Genomic DNA, 12,078 nt, shown 5'->3' with positions numbered 1-12,078 from the left:
GTAGACTCAAAATCAGTTTACTGCAGCAGATCATGCAGCGATTGCAATTGTTTTCCAGAGGTTACAGCCTATCCTTACTGCTCACTGGCTGGTTTCTAGAGGTTACAACACATAATTTCTGCTTGCCGATTGGTTGCTAGAGGTTAATGTACATTATTAGTGCTCAATAATTGGTTGCTAGGGGTTACAGCACATCATTACCACTTACTGATTGGTTGCTAGAGATTAAAGCAGATCACTACTGTTCGCTGATTGGTTGCTAGAGGTTAATGCACATCATTACCTCTCACTGAGCAGTGGAGCAATCCCAAATAATTGAGCAAGTAAAGGGGCACAATAATACACATACTACAGGAGAGTGTCAGAGAGTGCACACATACTACAGGAGAGGTTCAGAGACTGCGGACATACTGCAGGAGACAATCAGAGACTGCAGACATATAGGAGATGGTCAGAGAACTTTCAGCAATGCACAGCTTTACATTTGAATAACACAGCTCAGGGTTTAAACATTCAGGCATTTTATGGGTGTAAGGACATACCTGGCCAGCCAAACTAACTACATACATTCAGTTCTGTGGGTGGGGCTGCCACTCTCTGCTCTCAGTACAACAGCCAGGAGCTCCACTGATGCTTTGTTGGGGGGCCCACGTCACCTGTGAATTGGGGCCCCCAATGACAGCTTTTCAGATCGCAGAGGACACGGGAGGATGTATTCCCGCACTAGCCAGCTGAGAGGGGTGGCTAGTGCACACGTGCAGCCTGTGTACTCGCAATAGAGCGCCTGTAGCGAGAGCCAGTGATCGGAGTGGGAGTGTCATTGGAGCTCCCACTCTGATCACTGGCTCTCACTTCAGATGCTCTATTCCGAGTACACAGCTGCACGTAGACAGGTCAGAGCGTCAGTGGAGCTCCCGGCCCCGCCCCCTCAGCTGGCTAGCGCGGAATACATCCTCCCATGTCCTCTGTGCACTCTGCAAAGCTGTCATTGGGGCCCCAATTCACGGCTAGCGCAGGCCCCCAAACAAAGTTTGGGCCCAGGGCAAGTGCCCCGTTTGCCCTGCGCTAAAGACAGCCCTGGCGAGGACCTCATCATATTGGCGTAGCCATACTATTAAATCAGCCTCTGGATTCATTATGCACCAGGATCGTCAGAGATTTTATCAGAGGCTGCCTGGAAATCACCTTTGGCACCAAACCACTCCACTGCGGAAGGCCCTTGCACCTCCTATATGGCTCCCAAAATAAATCCAAACCCTCAGGCTTTACAAAGGACAAATCAAATTCATAACTCCCCACTGGACAAATCAAAGCAAATATATCCAAGGCTTTAAACCCCATTTCTAAAACCAACTCAGCCACCCTCCCCCTTACTGGTGGGGTCCCCTCCCACTTCAACTGAACCACATTCCTCCTCCTGTACCCACCAACCATCCCACCACCAAACCTCCCCAAATTATAAACCATTAATATTTACAAAATTCCCTCCACCCTCCTTGGTGTGGCTTCCCAAAACTGACACATAGCCCACATTCCTCCCTGCAGAAGAAACATTTGTGTGTTTTGAACCCTCTGACACATTTCTAGCAGATATTGATTATACAGATTTGGTCTGCACAATCAATAAGTCTTTCCTTTGCTGAGCAGGGAGAGTAATGTCATTTTTATTTTTCCCAGCAGTATTAACCCCTTTACCACCACCCACCATATTCATTGTTTTATGATTGCTGTCATTCTTAATACTTTTCACAGTTCCTGCAGTCTTCCCAACAATGTCAGTTCCCACTGCTGTGCAAACTGCTGTGCTGGTGGAATCTTCAGCTGGCCTGTTCTCTTCCATCAGGACAGGTCTTTCAGCAGAGGATAGTGCAGGCTGTTCTGACACATCCATGGCTTCCACTGCACATGGTGCAATGTGCTGATCCCCTCCCCTATCAGCATCAATCAGCTCTGCTGGAATACAGGGAGGCAATCTCTTTGCAGGTGTCAGCCATACTGTTTGAAACACATGCAGCAAACTTGGTAGAGGAACTACAGGTCTCAGCAAATACAGGGAGTAGAAACATCCATGTTTAGGGTGTTTGGTGCAGGTCCATCTTCATTCCCTGGTTTATTTTTCTTCTCATCCTCAGGGACTTCTGATGGATCATCAGAAATGGCAAACTTGGCTGCTCTCAGGGGTGACTCCATCTGCTGGATGAAGGTCAGGGTGCCATGCTCACTCTCAACCCCCTGGCTGGTTGCCGCTGGCGATTCCAAGGCCTAACATGGGGGGAGAGGTGCAGAGGCAGATGGACCCAGGTCATCCATTACCTGAGGATGCTGATCCATGGAACTTGCTGATGACTGGCTGGCAAATCTCTTCTCATTGTCAAATTTTTCTTTAAATGCTCCACTTCTGGCTTTCAACTTCTCCAACAATAAAGTTTGCTGCTTTACCTTTCCTCCAATTCCTGTAACTCAGGCTACATGGCTGTGCGATTTTTACTCCAGGCCTTGAAGTATTTGGCTCTGAGGTTTTAATGTTCAGCTTTCAAAACTTTAAGTTTCTCTTCAGCTCTTCCAATCGCCCTAAAATGATCAATAATCTTCTGACTGAAGACACTTGCATCCACACCAGGGCCTGGACCCACAGTCAGATCCTTCACCTCCTCCTCACTAGACCCCGTGTCATCAGGGGGATCCCTCCCAGGGCCTCCCCCAGGATCAGGCATTATTATTGGGCCAAGCTAGCAGGCAAGGCCCAGGCTTGAAAAAAGGCTGGTTCTTAGAGAGCTCCTTGGGTGTATCCTCCTCCTCCTTCCCACTGATCACCAATGTAAGGAACATTCTTCTCACTGATCACCAATGTAAGGAACATTCTTCTCACTGATCACCAATGTAAGGAACATTCTTCTCACTGATCACCAATGTAAGGAACATTCTTCTCACTGATCACCAATGTAAGGAACATTCTTCTCACTGATCACCAATGAAAGGAACATTCTTCCCACTAGGGATGAGCTTCGTGTTCGAGTCGAACCCATGTTCGACTCGAACATCGTGTGTTCAGCCGTTCGCCGAATTACGAACGATATGGGCCATTTGCACCAAATTCGAGTGGCGCGCCACGGCCCATAATTCACTGCGGCATCGCAGTGCATTGCTGGCTGTTGATTGGCTATGACCCACATGCTTGGCCAATCACAGCGCAGTCTGAACAGAGAGCCATAATTGGCCAAAGCCAAGGAGGCTTTGGCCAATTATGGCTCAGGGGGTTTAGTACACGCCCCACACTATATAAGGAGAGAGAGAGAGAGAGAGAGAGAGTCATTTGATTTAAGTTAGATAGAGTAGGCAGGTCGAGTCAGTTAGCTGCAGTTACAGTGTGTATATATTATATATATTACATATATACATATATATATATATACACACACACTGTATTCAGTTTAGCTAGATCCTGTTCTTCTCTTCCTAATATACTGACAGGCAGGCGTTTTTACAGTATTTCCAGTTACTGTACTGTGTACCCTGCACAGTTGCACCTACAGTATAGCTACCTGCAGCCAGGTGCTTGTGTAGGCTCAATGAAGTATTTCCAGCTACTTTACTGTGTACCCTGCACAGTCTGACCTACAGTATAGCAACCTGAAGACAAGAGCAGGTGTTATCATACTAATAATACTACAGGCAGGCAGTTGATTCTGCTAGCTGCAGTATAAATCGGTATATATAAATTATATATATATATATATATATATATATATATATACATACACACATATACACACACACCCCAGTTTTGTGCAGCTCACTGCAGGCCAATAGTATGTCTGGAAGGCCAACAAGGAGATGCAGACAGTCACAAGCCAATAAAAGAGGGCAAGCAGGCTCTGTGTCTAGAGGCAACAGTGCTGGTCGTGGACACGGTGCATCCTCATCAGCACGTGGTTGTGGGACAGGCTTGGCCTTTTTTTGGCAGCTGGCCGTGTTGAGCCGCAACATGCGGAAGACTTGGTCGAGTGGATGACCAAGCCGTCCTCATCCTCCTCATCCTCTCTCACCCAGGCTCAGGGTACTTTGTCTGGCAAAAGCAGCTGCCAACGTGGCCTCTTCCCTCGGCTCAATGGCATCAGTGACTCCTTCCCTAGCCCCACCATGTCCTTCTGAGGAGTCCCTCAAACTGTTTGACCACAGTGTTGGGTACATGCTCCAGGAGGATGCCCAGCATTTTGAAGGCTCCGATGGTACTCAGCTAGAGGAAGGCAGTAACGTGAGCCCAGACAGAGGGGGAGCCCAAGAAGGACAGCAATCTGGCAGTCATGTTCCCCCTGCTGCAGCATACTGCCAGGTTTGCTCCAGTGATGAGAAGGGAGGGTATGATGAGGTCACTGACTCCATGTGGGTGCATGATAGGAGAGAGGAGGAGGAGGCACATCACCAACGAGGCAGGATGCCCTCCAGGGGCCAGCCTAAGGGCAGCACACCGCAGAGCTCCGCATATGCAGGGTGCTGCTGTCTCTGTGCATTATTCCAAAAGTTGTTTGGTGAGTGCAAACGCCACATTTTCTCATGGAAGGCGATTCCGGCTCTCTACCGGCATGTGGAAGGCAATGTCTTGGCCTCGCTGGACAGGGCGGTCAGCGGTAAGGTGCATATTACTCATGGTCCAGCAGACGTGGACAGGGTAGCAGCTGGGAAGGATGTAGGACAAGGTGCAGTAGTGTTGGAGGTTGTTCCGCCATCACGCCTCCAAAATGCCATTACTGGTGATTCTGATACACCTCTCTCCTCCACCCCCTCCTCTTCTTCTTCCTGTGCTTTGTCCTCGGAACCAGTGGTGCTCAAGGGGCTACGCAAGTAGGCCGGCCAAAAGATTCCATGTGGTGCTTGAGCTGGTGTGCTTGGGGGACAGGAGCCACACTGGGGCAGAGATTCTGTCAGCTCTGCAGGGGCAGGTCCAGAGGTGGTTGATGCCATGCCAACTTAAGCCAGTAATGGTGGTTTGCGACAATGGCACCAACCTCCTCTCCGCCCTCCGACAGGGACAACTGACCCATGTGCCCTGTTTGGCTCACATGCTTAACTTGGTGGTGCAGCGGTTCTTGGGCAGGTACCTGGGCTTACAGGATGTCCCGAGACAGGCCAGGAAAGTCTGTGTGCATTTCCGCCGGTCATATAATGCCAGTGCTTGGTTGGCAGACCTCCAAAAAGAATTTAACCTGCCCAAGAACAGCCTAATCTGTGACATGCCCACCAGGTGGAACTCAATGTTGGACATGCTGCAGCGGCTGCACATGCAGCAGAGGGCTATCATTGAGTACCTGTGCGACTATGGCACTAGGACAGTGTCAGGGGAGCTTGTTTTTTTATCCCCACACCAGTGGGCCATGATCAGGGATGCATGCACTGTCCTGTCACCATTTGAGGAGGCCACGAGGATGGTGAGCAGTGACAGTGCATGCATCAGTGACACTGTCCCTCTTGTCCACCTGTTGGAGCACATGCTACCTGGAATAATGGACAGGGTACCTAAGGCAGAACAGAGGCAGGAAGAGGAGGACTTCCTTAGCTCTCAAGGCCCCCTTTATCCAGACAGTGTTCCTGCATGCCCGCCGATCACACAGGAAGAGGATGGAGAGGAGGAGGAGAATTGTGTCAGCATGGAGATGGAGCCTGGCACTCAGCATCAGCAGCAGTCTTTAAGGGATCATATACAGTCCCAAGAAACCCATGTACTTGTACGTGGCTTTGAGGAGGTGGCTGCGGATCATGTCGTCCTTCGTGACCCAGAGGACTCCGGACCGAATGCCTCAGCAAACCTACGCTGCATGGCCTCCCTGATCCTGCAAAGCCTGCAGAAGGATCCTCATATTCGTGGTATCAAGGAGAGGGATCAATACTGGCTGGCAACACTCCTTGATCCACGTTACAAGGGTAAGGTTGCGGACCTTATCTTGCCATCCCAGAGGGAGCAGAGGATGAAACATTTTTGGGAGGCCTTGCAGAAAGGTCTGTGCAACGCGTTCCCAGAGACTGGGAGGTTACAAACTCCTGTTCCTGGACAACGTGTTGCTGAGGCTTTGGTCAGTCAGAGAAGGAGCGGTGGAGAAGGTGGCCGTCTGACCGATGCGTTCAGACAATTTTTTAGTCCACAGCACCAAGGTATGATCGGTTCCAGCAACCATCGCCAGCATCTGTTTTACATGGTGCAGGAATACCTAGGGGCAAGTTCTGACTTGGACACCTTTCCCACCGAAAATCCTCTGGGTTACTGGGTCTTGAGGATGGATCACTGGCCAGAGCTTGCACAGTATGCAATTGAGCTACTGGCCTGTCCTGCATACAGCGTTCTTTTGGAACTCACATTCAGTGCTGCTGGAGGCTTTGTAACTGATCACAGGGTGTGTCTGTCCACCGACTCAGTTGATCGACTGACCTTCATAAAAATGAATCAGTCTTGGATCACCACCAGCTACCAAGCATCTGATGCTGATGTAACCGAATATTTTTTTTTGAAATGTCAGATCCCTTCAAAGACTGCCTATGCTGATGCTGAGTGACTATCCTGTTATGCTGAGTAATTATCCTCTTCCTCCACAATGATCATGCTGATAGCTTGTAAGAAAATTTTTGGTTCTGGGCACCGCCACCAGTGGCTAAGGCCAAATTTTTCAGCCCCTGTTTAACAGGGGCGTGTAATTACAATTTTTGATGCAATATTTTGCAGGAGAGTTCATTGCTGCGCTCAACTAGAGTATCTGTGAGGGGTTGCAGTGTTGTGGCACCAGCACCAGTGCCTAAGGCCCAATTTTTCTGCCCCTGTCTAACAGGGGTGTGTAATCACAATTCTTGATCTAATATTTCACAGCAGGGCCCGTTACAGCGTCCACCAAGAGTAACTGTGAGGACTTACAGTGTTGTGGCACCAGCACCACAACGATCACCATCACCAAAGGCCCAATGTTTTTGCCCCTGTTCAATGGGGGCATGCAATTACAATTCTTGATCTAATATTTCACAGCAGGGCCCTGTGAGGGCTTACAGTGTTGTGGCAACACCAATACCTATGGCCCCAATTTCTGCAGAGTATATAGGGCAGGCTCCTAATTTAAAACAAACAACTTATAAACGACTCATACTTGTAAATGCAAGGAGACAACAGGAAGTGAGATGAAATCTACCCCTAGGAAGGGAAATTCTCTCCTGTAAGAGCTAATATGGGAAAAATGTTTCTCCTTTCCACTGATGCTTTATCACCAATCCTTGTTTCACTAAAAACCCCAAATTTTCTAAAAACATTTTTCATTGGGGCAAAAGGGGAGGTGAAATCTTCTGAAGAGGAGCACAGACAGCAAAACAAATGTCATAGGGGCAGGCGCGGATTAATGCACAGGCTGGTCTAGGCTGCAGCCTAGGGCTGCACGTGTGCAAGGGCCCCCGATTGGCCAGGATATTTTTATTAATTTATATATATTTATTTATGTATATGTAGAATAAAAATGGATGGGGAGACCTTTTTGATAGTGCTGTGTGGGCCCATGAAACAAGTAATGGCGTGTAATGCTGAAAAAAGGAGGAGGAGGGGATAAAGAATGTGCGAGAGGGAAAAAGCAGTTTGAAGAAATAATGATAATAGATCGTTTCATGAGTCCACACAGCACTATCAAAAAGGTCTCCCCATCCATTTTTATTCTACATATACACACAGTTTTTCATTATGTTTCGTTCAGCCTGTCGATGGTTATTAATATATCCTGGTATCTGATGTTATCTAATCAGCCACTTCCCGAATAGCTCTGAACGATCGCAGCATTATCCAATGCACAGCGTGTTTTGTCAACCTATCAATGTCACTCACTGGCTGTATAAACCCTGCCCAATCACAGCCCACGTTAGGCCTGAGGAAGGAGCGTAGCCCTGCAAATGTGTCGCCTATTTGTGCCCGCTTCCAGAAGTGACGTCATCCTTCTGGTTCCCACCATGCGTTCCAACGGCAGGAAGTGCCAGCATCCATCGGTGCAGCATGTCTATCGGACACCACTGCAATCCAGGAAAGGGACCAGACTCACTCCCAGGATATCCGGCAGCTTTTGCCAACATGCTTGTTCACTATGTACCTTTGTGAGTACCTTCTTACAGTTTTATTAAACTCCATGTTTAGACCTGAGAGTTGCACTTGAGGCGTGTAATATAGGTCTACCCTTTTACACATGGCACTAAATAATTTATTTTCTGGTAAAGCATGCTTAGGAGGGGGCCACACAAAAAGTATCCTAGGGGTCCATGACCACCTTAATCCACCACTGCACAGGGGTGATAAACCTTCCCTAGGTTTTCCAAAAAGCTTAAAATAGATTTTTTGGCTGGAGCTAAACACGTTAAAAATGTACCAGTTCAAAATTACAAACAGATTCTACTTAACAACAAACCTACAGTCCCTGTCTTGTTTGCACCGCCTGTATACTGCTGTTCAGAGTATATAGGGCCTGGTGGCCCCACACCTTTCCTTATTTTAATTTGGGTGCGGGGTTTCCCTTAATACCCATACAAGACCCAAAGGGCCTGGTAATGGACTGGGGGGTACCCATGCCATTCGTCTCACTGATTTTTATCCATATTGCCAGGACCCGACATTACATTAAACCCGCAAGCAGTTTTAAATGACTTTTATTCCTTTAAAAATGAAATTTTGTGCAGGGACTGTTCTAAGCACGGGAAACACGCGTCACTTTACAGGCAAACTATAGACACCCCCCAGGTACGATATTTAAAGGAATATTTCACTTTTTTTTTTTTTTACTTTAAGCATCATTAAAATCGCTGCTCCCGAAAAAACAACCGTTTTTAAAAGTTTTTTTTACATTGATACATGTCCCCTGGGGCAGGACCCGGGTCCCCAAACCCTTTTTAAGACAATACCATGCAAATTAGCCTTTAAAATTAGCATTTTTTATTTTGAACGGTCGAGTCCCATAGACGTCAATGGGGTTCTAATGTTCGTGCAAATTTTAGGTCCGTTCACAGGTTCTGGTGCGAACCGAACCGGGAGGGTGTTCGGCTCATCCCTACTTCCCACTGATCACCAATGTAAGGAGCATTCTTCTCACTGATCACCAATGTAAGGAACATTCTTCTCACTGATCACCAATGTAAGGAACATTCTTCTCACTGATCACCAATGTAAGGAACATTCTTCCCACTGATCACCAATGTAAGGAACATTCTTCCCACTGACCACCAATGTAAGGAACATTCTTCCCACTGATCACCAATGTAAGGAACATTCTTCTCACTGATCACCAATGTAAGGAACATTCTTCTCACTGATCACCAATGTAAGGAACATTCTTCTCACTGATCACCAATGTAAGGAACATTCTTCTCACTGGTCACCAATGTAAGGAACATTCTTCTCACTGATCACCAATGTAAGGGACATTCTTATGCCCCATATACACGGTCAGATTTTCCGATGGAAAATTTCCTGAACGCAGCGTGTTGTCAGAAATTCCGACCGTGTGTGGGCTCCATCAGACATTTTCCATCGGATTTTCCGACACACAAAGTTGGAGAGCAGGAGATAAAATTTTCCGACAACAAAATCCGTTGTCGGAAATTCCGATCGTGTGTACACAAATCCGACGGACAAAGTGCCACGCATGCTCAGAATAAATAAAGGGATGAAAGCTATTGGCCACTGCCCCGTTTATAGTCCCGACATACGTGTTTTACGTCACCGCGTTCAGAACGATCGGATTTTTCGACAACTTTGTGTGACTATGTGTATGCAAGACAAGTTTGAGCCAACATCCGTCGGAAAAAAATCCTAGGATTTTGTTGTCGGAATGTCCGAACAAAGTCCGACCGTGTGTATGCCCTATTAGTGTACAGATGACAGTGTTAGGGAAAAGCACTCAGCGTATACATTTCAGTGAGATAGAGATTATATATATATATATATATATATATATATATATATATATATATACCGTATATACTCGAGTATAAGTCGTTCCGAGTATAAGTCGAGGCCCTAATTTACCACAAAAAAATGGGAAATACTTATTGACCCGAGTATAAGACGAGGGTGAGAAATGCACAGCTACTGTAAGTGGAAAAGAGGGTCAACAATGCCCATTTGCAGCATCACTGTGCCCATTTGCAGCCATAGGTCCCCTGAACTTCAACCTCGGTAGTTAAGGGTTCCTAGATGCCCCCTAGCTGCAGCCAAAATTTGGGGTCTCTAAACCCAAAGGGTCCCGAAATGACATTGCTGCAGATGGACACAGTTGACCAAATTTGGGGCCCGTATCTCAGGGCCACTTAGTGCTATGAACCCCAAATTTGGTGTGGAAACCCAGTGGAACTAGCACCATAAAATTTCCAAAGCTGGGGTTTCTAGCACCAAGTGGCCCCGAGATACAGGGCCCCAAAGATCAGAAAACGTCAAGCACTTTTCTGCAGCAGAGAATGACATTTTCCGAACCGGTTTTGGGGCCCCGTATCTCGGGGCCACTTGGTGCTAGGAACCCCAGCTTTGGATATGTTATGGTACCAGTTTCACTGGGTTTGCACACCAAATTTGGGGTTCCTAGCACCAAGTGGCCCTGAGATATGGGGCCCCAAATTCGGTTCAGAAAATGTCAAGCACTTTTCTGCAGCAGAGAATGACATTTTCCGAATCGATTTTGGGGCCCCGTATCTCGGGGCCACTTGGTGCTAGGAACTTCAGCTTTAGATATGTTGTGGTACCAGCTCCACTGGGTTTGCACACCAAATTTGGGGTTCCTAGCACCAAGTGGCCCTGAGATACGGGGCCCCAAAGTCGGTTCGGAAAATGAAATTTTTTGCTGCAGAAAAGTGCTTGACTCGAGGATAAGTCGAGGGGGGTACTTTCAGCACAAAAAAATGTGCTGAAAAATTCGACTTATACTCGAGTATATACGGTATATAAAAACTCACTTAGCTTAGGTCCTCACTGACAGGGGAAATGAAAGCGCAGCTAAATTTGCACAGATGTCTATGGAAATCGCACCCAGAAGTCGCATAAAGTTGTACAGAAACTACTTTTGGGAGTCAGTGCAGTGCCACATATCTAAATGGAATAGGCTGCGCTGCTTAATATGTGAACGTGATTATAACAGGTGAGTATAACCATGCCATGCACATTCCTGGTGATAAACAACAGTCAAAATGGATGACAAATGTGTACAAAAAAACAAATAAAGTGAATATTGTTAAAACAATGTAGACTAAACTCCACAAACTGCACGATTCATGGTGAAATGCAAAAAACAGTGAAAACTCAGAATCGAGGACCATGTAATGCTGCAAAGTCCATAAATTCAAATAACAGTCCTTATAAGAGAAATAACTTTATGGTGAGAGAAGAAAACACCAATCTTGATGTAGAGTGAGGCATGCACAAACATATCTCCCTGGGGAGCGTGGTGATATAAGAAGTTCCTCCACCTCTGACAAAAACGCCCCTTACCAGATGGTTAGATCTCCTGTCACAGAGATCGTGTAAGCGAGTGGCTGTGTCCCCCAGCCACTGGGTCTCTGCAAGGTTCACACTTCCAAGTTCACAGGATAGGGGTAATAGTGCTGAAATCCCAAAAATAAAAAGAGAGATGCTCCATAGCGTAATACAGTTATGCTTTATTACAATAAAGAATAAAAAAATGCACTTACAGTGTAAAATCGTCTTAAAAACAATGCAAGCCGGCCGGCTCTCAGATGCTGCCCGTGTCTTCCGGGATCAGTGTGGTGTAGTGGTGACGTGGTGACGTCAGCACGCCGCTCCTCCCAGTGCCACATATGCGGCATCACACCGATTCAGGTAGTGCCATTGCCGCCAATTTGCCATGCGATTTGACATGTCAAATCGCATGGCAAATTTCTCCAACGTGAACCAGGGCTAAGTACTATTCCCTATATATAACACTGATATCTATACACGGAGTGGCATTCAATGTACCAGATATCAGTGTGCACTAGTAAATAGCACCTGCCACCTGGTGAATAGGCACAGCACAGGGCAAGGAGGAAGGAACACTCAGCAAGCATGGCTCGTTCTTCTTATAACACAGA

General features: G+C 47.0%; 1 protein-coding gene across 1 annotated transcript in view; it reads right to left on the bottom strand.

Moving 5' to 3' along the window:
• LOC141133870 (NACHT, LRR and PYD domains-containing protein 3-like) overlaps positions 1-12,078 on the bottom strand; it is a 501,301-nt gene that overhangs the window by 52,757 nt on the left and 436,466 nt on the right. The gene's annotated exons all lie outside the window — the stretch shown is intronic.

Source organism: Aquarana catesbeiana, linkage group LG03 (assembly GCF_042186555.1).
Source record: "Aquarana catesbeiana isolate 2022-GZ linkage group LG03, ASM4218655v1, whole genome shotgun sequence".
In the NCBI taxonomy this organism is placed as follows: Eukaryota; Metazoa; Chordata; class Amphibia; order Anura; family Ranidae; genus Aquarana; species Aquarana catesbeiana.
The sequence above is the reverse complement of the archived record's forward strand: the minus strand, read 5'-3'. Positions and strand labels throughout refer to the sequence as shown.